Below are 7,806 nucleotides of genomic sequence, written 5' to 3' on the forward strand. Positions count from 1 at the left end.
TATTTCTCAACTCCGCAGTTTTATTGGGATGCAATAGGTGTGCTTATGAACTTGTTGAAACTTGACATCTCAAGCTGTATATTAAAGTCCTGTCCAAGATGGCTTGTATATTCCTTGTGGTTTTCTTTCCCTCTAGTTCTTTGTTTTTCTTCAACTAACTTCACTCTTTTTTCAACATACATTTTTGGAAGACCACATGAGGCATTTTTAATAACTATGACTGAAATACAAAAAGATAAAAGAAGATTTGAGCACGTATCAGAGTGAGGATTACTGAACTCATCCGAAGAGTGGTTGATGCAGTGTTTCATATTCAGGCATGTTACTTATTCAGTTACACATTCTAAAACTTGGTTGGTTCTTTTATAATTGTGGTTTTAGGGAGTACAATGACAAGCAGGGCTAGAGTTTGATATGGGGAGAGTTATTATAAGGATATTATAGTGCATGGTCTAAATTTCCACCTGGAATCGATGGGTTTGGGAGGAACTTTTTGGAACTCCACTTCGTATGCAGAAAATGTGAAAGGGAAAAAAAAATATTGTATGATGAAAATTAATTGTATATTGCGGTATACAATTAACAATTCTAGTAGATATATAGAGAGCATTAGTGACCTGATTAACAATTCCAGTTTGTTGTGGAATATCTATGTATATTTTATAGCTAGCTTGGAGAGGCTTAACTATTTTCTAACATAAAGGCATGGATAAATTGCTTGGTAGACTGTAAGACTATTATATTTTGGGATTCTCCTAGCTTCGTAAGCTGACTTGGAGGATAAAAGACCATGCATTAGAGCTTGGCGCCCATATAATCTTATCATCATGTAATGTATCTGTTGATGTTTGTGTCCAAAATCATGTTCTTTTGACAGGTCCCTAAGGAATATTCAGGACATTATCATTCCAAACCCTAGCTGAAAAAATGAGAGCTAACTTTGGCATCAAGAGGAACATCCAAGTGATTCCGAGCTTTAGGTATTTCAATGAGAACAGTCTCATAACATCATTTGTCATACCTAACATGAGTGTTTTCTATACTGGAGATGATGTATTTGATGAACTTCTTAGCAGCATCTCTGGACTACAAAATATTGCGCCAGACCCATGAGCAGTCCTTTGGGATCTTAAGGTTCTAGAAATAGTTATTCTTAATGTGGTTGTTTGATCCATGTCCATGTTGTCCAAAGAGAGTTTTCTTTTAGACACTCGCTTGAAAACCAATCCAATATATATGCCTTATTCCAAAGCCTCATATCCATAATGCCTAGCCCTCCTTCCTTCCTTCTCATAATAGCTTACTTGTATGATGCATACTTCCTTCCATTTGTAGGATCACTTTACAGAAATCTATTACATATTCTTCTAACCTCATCTAGAACAGTATAGAATAGGATGAAGGTCCTATCCCAGTAAACATGTAAAGATGAGAGGGCATAGTGAATCAATTCAAGTGTGCCAGCATGAGAAATTCATCTTGACTTCTAATTTTGAATTCTATTTGTGAGCTTTCCAATGAGAGGCTGACATTCCCTTATACCAAACCGAGAAGAAACTAAAGGTAGTCCCACATAGGTGACAGGAGATTAAGGAAGTTTTGCCCCCATGATGTTAGCCAAAAGTTGATCTTCTTCATGACTCAATCCTCCAATGGTGAGAGTAGTTTTAGAGTTGTTGATATTGAGTCCTGTTACTTGCACAAATGTGTTCAGGATCACCTTAATAGTGTGCATGGACTACATATCTCCCTTGAAGAATAGTAGTAGGTCATCAACAAACCATTTAAAAGTTTTTGTTCTCTTGTATTTGGGATGTGCATGGATCATTTTAGAATTGAGTCTCTCTTTCATTAGAATACTTAGAATCTCCATGATAAACACAAAGAGATAAGGGGACATAGAGCTGCCTTGTCTCAATCCTCTCTTTCCTTTGAAGTAGCCCTCCGGAGAACCATTTATTAGGATAAAGTATTATGGTGTGGATGAACACATCTTAATCCAATGCACTATAGATGGGAAAAAGTGAGACAGAAGAGGAGGCTTTCAATAGAAGTCCAACTGACATAGTATCAAAAGTTTTACTAATGGCAACCTTCAATTAACATCTTAGGGAGATACCCTTTCTATCATGTTTTTTCACATGAGCTCATGTGAAATAAGCATATTGTCTTTGTTGAATATTTTTGGTATGAAGGCAGCTTGATTCAAGCTGATGATTAAGTCTGGAGTCTGTTGCCTTTGAAGGATTAGGAGTTTTAGTTATTAAACACATGAAAGTGGAGTTGATACCTTTAGGGAGTACATGTATCATATATACATAATTGTTGGAGTTATCCCTCACATGAGGAGAGAAACAGAGCTGGAGAGAAACGGAGCAAATTCGGCTTCGGATTCGTCGAGGCTCCGCCGTATGAAAGAGCGCACCCGCCGACTCAAGACTCGATGCGTTAGGCGACCAGCGCTCAAAGCCGCCGACCAGCGCTCGGACTCGATATGTTGGGCGACCAGCTCAAAGGCGCGCCAGCGCCTAATCTAATTTCGTGGGCCTCGCTACAGTAACCAGCGAAATTTGGATTTTGGAGATAAAAACCAAAAATCAAGGTTTGGAAAAACCTAACCTAACCAAGTCAGAAGGATTGGAATCCAGACTAAAACAAAGAGAGAAACCCAATCTTGAAAGCTATCAAGATTGAGAGATAACCTTTACAGAGATACAACCCTCAGAAAGAGATAAGAGTGATCTAGTAAGGTGTGAGACCTAAAAAGGAGAGATTGTAATCTTCCTTCCCACTTTATAAAGAACCGGCTCTTGTGGAAGTAGGCATCATTGGCGAACCACGGTAAAATCTTTGTGTTGTGGTTTTGCTTTTACCGCTTTACATTATTATCCGTTGTTAATAGTTGTTTTAGCGAGTTGGGCATGTTAGTATAGGTTGTAGTTGATATTTAGATTTTGTCCCGAGTTGAATTGTGTTCATATACAAGTTATCCGTGTAGTGGGGAATCGATTGGTATTGGTATAATCCCCAAAAGTGGTATCGAGCTAGGTTAGAATAGCTGGGGTGTTATCCGAATCTTGGTCGAAAGGTGTTTGTGAAATTCCCGAGAGAAGATTTGAGGTTAAATAACTTGTAGAGATGGACCATTCAAATGAACACTTCGCATGATGAGTCCGAATAGGAAGAACTACACCATCCGGAAAGCCAAGATGGAAGACTTGCTATATCTGCAAGGACTTGGCACTTCCCATTGAGAATGAGGGAGTAAAACCGAAAAAAGGCGTGAAATTTGAGTGGAAAAAAGCTTGACGTGAAAAGAGATTGATACATTCGACAATGGATTGACGCGCGGTGTCTTTCACCATGTGTCCTTAAGAGACTACGACCTTCATGCGTGGAAGAAACTCGAAGACTGTATGAGAGGAAGTCGGTGGAAACAAAGTGCTAGTCGTTAAGAAGTTTGCGGAACCACGGCACCCAAGAAGGTTCTTCAATGTCCGAGCATCTTAATGAAGTACGAGAATATCATCAATCGATGCATTTGATGAAGATCAATTTGGGGAGACGAAGTTGAGGCTTTGTTTCTATTAGGCTCTCTACCCGAAAGTTGGGAGACATTAGCGGTTTCTCTACATGGAGCGACAAGGATGGAATTGTTACCATGGAGATGTCTACCACGCCTTTGTTGAATGAGGAGACTAGAAGGAGTGCGAAGCGGCTCCTCACTCGAAGATCCTTTTCACGAGAAACGGGGAGAGGTCGAAAACGAAAACCATCTCGTTCTAGAGGTGATGGCGATAAATCTAGGGGGGAGCTAGAACTCCTAAGGCGCAGAGGCAATGTTACTATTATGCCACCAAAGGCCACTTCGGATATGAGTCGCGATCAACGAAGAGGGATGATGAAGAATAATAACCGTACATGAAGACATGGTGCGAGGAACGGAAACACGAGCAGAGATACTACTACCGCACTAGTCAACGCACTGAGTGGAATTGTGTCGGATTGTGGTGGTGTCTTTGTCTTAGTACCTCATGTCGGGATACGAGTGGGTGATAGATATAGGAGCATCCTATCACGCGTCAATCAAGACGGGGAGATTCTTCACTACCTACAACTAAGGTGAATATGGTGAAGTAAGGATGGGTAAATAAGGAGTCTCAAGATTATAGGCATTGGAGATGTTCATATAGAAACCAATGTCGGCTACACCTTGACACTCAAGGATGTACGACATGTCCCCCGACATCTGGTTAAGCCTAATTTCGGCCGGGAAATTAGATGACGATGGCTTTGTAAACTTCGTTTGGTAACGGGGTATGGAAACCGAAAGCGAGGGTTCCATTGTAGCGTTCGAGGAAAGAAAACTTGCTCTCTTTACAAAACACGGGCTAGTTTGTGTAAAGCGTAAGTGAATCTTGTGAAGAAAGAAGCTTCATCCGAACTGGTGGCACTGAGATCGCGGTCACACATGGGCATAAAAGGGATGGAAGTTCTTGCTAAGCAAAAGCCGTGCCGGACATTAAAGGTACACATTTAGATACATGTACTCATTTGTTTGGTAGGAAAGCAACACGGGTGTCTTTCCAAAGATTCCGTCTCCGCGAAAGGACACCGCCCTTGAACTAGTGCACACGGACTTATGTGGTCCTATGAGAGTGAAGTCCCACCGGGGAGCCGTCACTTGACATTCATTGATGATCGTCAAGAAAGATATGGGCCTATAGTCGAAGACCAAGGATGATGAAGTACTTGGCGTGTTTGAGAAATTCCACAAAGATGGTGGAAAGAGAGACCGGGAAGTTGTTGAAGTGTATTCGCCGGATAATGGGGGTGAGTACATTGGGCCATTTGAAGAGTATTGCGAGTCATGGGATTCGGCCATGAAAGCGGACCGTTCCCAAGACACCAAATGAGAATGGAATAGCGAGAGATGAACCGTACCATTGTAGAGAGGATGAGATGCATGCTATCTCACTCTAAGCTACCTAGAAACTACCGGGTAGAAGCAATCGTCTGGCCCGTGCATGTGATCAACTTTGTCATCGCAAAGCCTCCGAATAGTGATTATCCGAGAGAGTATGGTCGGGCCGAGATGTTGATTATGGATACTTGAGGGGTATTTGGGTGCGGGGCATTTGTGCATATTCGAAGGATGAGAGATCAAGCTTGATGACAAAAGCCAAGCGGTGCATTTTTCCGGTTATGGAGATGAAAAGTTTGGTTACAAACTCTATGATCCGATTAACAAGAAGGTAATCCGAAGTCGAGATGTTGTGTTCTTAGAAGACCAAACCATAGCAGACTTTGAAGAGGGTGAAAGCTGAGTGCTTTCACCAATGATCTTGTTGATTCGAACCGTAAGTTCCTACTGTGGAACGTGCAGAAGGCATTGAGAATGCAGAGAACCATGAGTTTGAAGCTTATGATGAGAATCCTATTGCTCATGATGGGATAGAACCTATTGGTATAGAAGATGCAGATGAGATGCATGAACTACCACCAGAGCAAGCAGAAGTGCAACCTCCTGAGGCACTAGCAGATGGGGCAAGGAGGTCTGACAAAGGGAGACTAGCTTCAACCAGGTACTATCACACTTACGTACGTGCTACTATCGGATGGTGGAGAACCTATGTACTATCAAGAGGCACTTGAAGGTACAGACAAAGAAAAGTGGTTGAAGGCCATGCATGACGAGATGGATTCTTTGCATAAGAATCACACTTATGAGTTAGTTGAGAAACCCACAGGGAGAAAAGTTCTCAAGAATAAGTGGATATACAAAGTCAAGCATGAGGAGAACAATCCTCACCCAAGGCACAAAGCTCGCCTTTGTGTGAAGGGATTCGGTCAAAGGAAAGGGATTGACTTTGATGAGATTTTCTCTCTGTAGTGAAGATGACTTCTATCCCAGGTATTGGGTATGGCCGCAAGTATGAACCTAGAGGTTGAAAGCGGCTAGATGTTAAGACGGCTTTTTTCATGGAGACCTTGAAGAAGATGTCTACATGGACCGACCCGTAGGGTTTGAGGTCAAAGGCAAGGAGCACCTAGTATGCAAGCCGATAAAGAGCTTGTATGGGTTGAAAACAAGCACCGAGAGCGATTGGTACATAAAGTTTGACTCCTTTATGGCGAAGCAAGGATACAAGAAGTCCGCTTCCGATCATTGTCGCGTTTGTTCGAGATTTTCGGATGGGGATTTCATAGTTATTCTTTCGTATGTGGATGATATGTTGATAGTTGGCCCAAACATCAACAAGATATCCAAACTAAAGAAAGACTTGAGTAAGTCCTTTGAGATGAAGGATTTGGGTCAAGCAAAGCAGATACTTGGGATGCGGATCACTCGTGACAGAAAGAGTGGGAAGTTGTGGCTTTCTCAAGAAAGCTACATTGAGAAGGTGTTGAAGAGATTCAACATGGATCAAGCTGAGCCAGTTAGTTGTCCTCTTGGTGGCCAGCTCCGCATGACCAAAGAGATGTGTCCTAAGGGTGAGCATGAGCGAGTCGGATGGAAAAGATTCCTTATGCATCCGCGATGGGGCGCTTTGATGTATGTCATGGTGTGTACACTAGGCCGGATATTGCTTTTCGCCGTTGGTGTTGTAAGCGATTTACTGTCAAATCCGGGTCGAGCATTGGGAAGGTGTTAAGTGGATATTGAGATATCTCAAAGGCACTTCCAAATCATGTTTGTGCTTTGGTGGAAGTAAGCCCTTACTTGAAGCGCTACATCGATGTAGACATGGCGGTGATGTTGACTCGATGAAGTCCACCTCCGGGTTATCCGTTACTTTTGTAGGGGAGCGGTTTCTTGGCAATCTAAGTTGCAAAAGTGTGTTGCCTCTCCACTACTGAAGCCGAGTATATTGCGACCGAAAGTGTTGCAAAGAGATGCTATGGATGAAGAGGTTCTTCGACGAACTAGGGCTAAAAGCGTAAAACAGTTTGTAGTTCTACGTGACGGTCGAGCGCCATCCACTTGAGCAAGAATCCGAAGTTTTCATTCTAGATCCAAGCACATACACGTCGTTATCATTGGATTAGAGAAGTACTGAAGACAAGCATTTGTGTATCGAGAAGATCCATACCGACAAGAACGGGTCGGATATGATGACCAAAGTCTTACCGAAAGGTAAGTTTGATATTTGCTGTGCTATCGCCGGAATAGTAGCAAACTCCTCCTGTTGATTTGGCAATTGCATGGAGGTTTCCCCCCTCACTGTTCGGGAGGGGGAGATTATTGGAGTTATCCTTCACATGAGGAGAGAAACAGAGCTGGAGAGAAACGGAGCAAATTTGGCCGGATTAATCGCGAGCGCCCGCCGCTCGACTCTCGATCAGATCGTTAAAGTAGCGACCAGCTCAAAGGGACCAGCCCGGACTCTAATGCGTTAAGCCGACCAGCTCAAAGCCAGCGCCGCCCCAGTGTGTAATTCGTGGGCCTCGCACAAGAATCACAAATTTGGTTTTGGAGATAAAAACCAAAAATCAAGGTTTGGAAAAACCTAACCTAACCAAGTCGGAAAGGATTGGAATCCGGACTAAAACAAAGAGAAAACCCAATCTTGAAAGCTATCAAGATTGAGATAACCTTTACGCAGATACAACCCCAGAAAAGAGATAAGAGTGATCTAGTAAGGTGAGAGACCGAAAAGGAGAGATTGTAATCTTCCTTCCCACTTTATAAATAACCGGCTCTTGTGGAAGTAGGCATCATTGGCGAACCACGGTAAATCTTTGTGTTGTGGTTTTGCTTTTCTTTGCTTTACATTATTATCCATTGTTAATAGGCGTTTTAGC

The sequence above is a fragment of the Coptis chinensis genome, chromosome 2, assembly GCF_015680905.1.
Source record: "Coptis chinensis isolate HL-2020 chromosome 2, ASM1568090v1, whole genome shotgun sequence".
Lineage (NCBI taxonomy): Eukaryota > Viridiplantae > Streptophyta > Magnoliopsida > Ranunculales > Ranunculaceae > Coptis > Coptis chinensis.